The sequence below is a fragment of the Embiotoca jacksoni genome, unplaced genomic scaffold (genome assembly GCF_022577435.1).
Source record: "Embiotoca jacksoni isolate LCO1_2020_lvr unplaced genomic scaffold, fEmbJac1.0.p SCAF_4, whole genome shotgun sequence".
In the NCBI taxonomy this organism is placed as follows: domain Eukaryota; kingdom Metazoa; phylum Chordata; class Actinopteri; family Embiotocidae; genus Embiotoca; species Embiotoca jacksoni.
The window spans coordinates 8,982,442-8,983,871 of record NW_027185392.1 but is presented as its reverse complement, the minus strand read 5'-3'; the positions used below and the strand labels follow the sequence as shown (position 1 = coordinate 8,983,871).

Genomic DNA, 1,430 nt, shown 5'->3' with positions numbered 1-1,430 from the left:
ATGGATATGGAGGCAACCAATTTGCAATGATGTAACTTGTGGTTTGTTTTCATGGGAGCTGTCGTTTTTGCTGTGGCCACAAAGTAATTTTTAAAATCACAAAGGTTAGCGATTCTTATAGCATGTGTTAGAGTGGAGGCCAATCTTCAGGACTGCAGATTGTTACTGTTGTTGTGTTTTGTGTCACATATCATGTAAAAAAAAAATTGATAAATCTTTATGAATCTGAGGCGGTGATGACCATGGAGGACTACATAGTACTGGCTGATATTCCAAAGATCCTGCTGGAGTCAGAGGAGGAGTCTTCAGGGCTGAGGCGGAGGAACCAGAGTCCCAGCCCATGCAGGGACCAGAGACTCAGGACATATCGGTTGGTGGCCTGATATGCTGTATGATATACATGGTGGATTCACATATAGTCTACATTCCTACTCTATATGTTTCTTTACATTTCTCCTTTGACTTGAAGATTATTAAACTCGTAGCATAGCAAGAAGAAAAGCCTTTGAAGATATCTTTTGATCTGACCATGGGTAATTTCCTTAGTTATGGATAAAATAAAGAAACACGCTTGAAGCAGAAGTATATGAAGGTTCAGTAAGAAAAACAGGATGTTTAATGTGCCTCCAGTGTGTTTATGTGTGTCAAAGATTTAAACATGTCTGCTCAGTTTCTCTACACTTGTTTCTGAAGGTATCAAGATGAAATAGACACCTACAGCTCAAGGCTTGAGATGGATGAGAGGGGGAGAGGCAGAGAGAGAGGGAGAGACAGACGAGAGAAATGCCGGGACTCTGAGAACGGACGGTCCTCTCGAAGACACTCAACCGTGTCCATTCAAACACAGGTAAGATGCAAAAACTGCAGACATATTCACCATAAATAACCATTTTGCATCAGACAACAAAAGCCCTATCTGCTTATTTCATCAAAGTCGGACAATCAAAGTGGAAAACACAGATCATCAAGGGTGAAGGAGCGAGCTCCTCCTGAACGCCCACAGACACAGGTGAGTGTGGTCCCATGACTTTCTGCATTTGTTTAAATCACATGAGTGGTTGGAGGAAAGCAGGTCATTGATACATTTATTTAAATGTTTAACTCAGCATTTTTACCTCAGACACCCCTCTCACTGAAGCACCTTGCAGGAAAAAGCCCTTACTTTGCACTGTATGTTTTAGGGCAGCATGTTTATTTGATTTATCGTTTTTATTAATAGATTCTCACTTGGTTTTTGCCAATGTTTCCTGCATTGTCTGTGCTGCTTTGCCAGAAGCTGCTGAGTCAATGTGCACTGAATGATGGATGACCAGGACATAAAATGTTTTTTTTTTTTAAATCTGTTTTACTGCAAAAAACTTTTTAGTAGATCACAAATCTCCACACATTTCCATCTATAACTAGAAGAGCTAGAACTAGGGAGCACAGAC

At 40.6% G+C, this 1,430-nt stretch overlaps 1 long non-coding RNA gene across 1 annotated transcript; it reads left to right on the top strand.

The window, feature by feature from the left end:
* Positions 1–243: 243 nt before the first annotated feature.
* On the top strand, positions 244–1,019 carry LOC138208763 (uncharacterized). Its single transcript, XR_011179116.1, has 3 exons — positions 244–370; positions 694–847; positions 935–1,019. It is a non-coding gene; the product is annotated as an uncharacterized lncRNA (long non-coding RNA).
* The last annotated feature ends 411 nt before the right edge of the window (positions 1,020–1,430 follow it).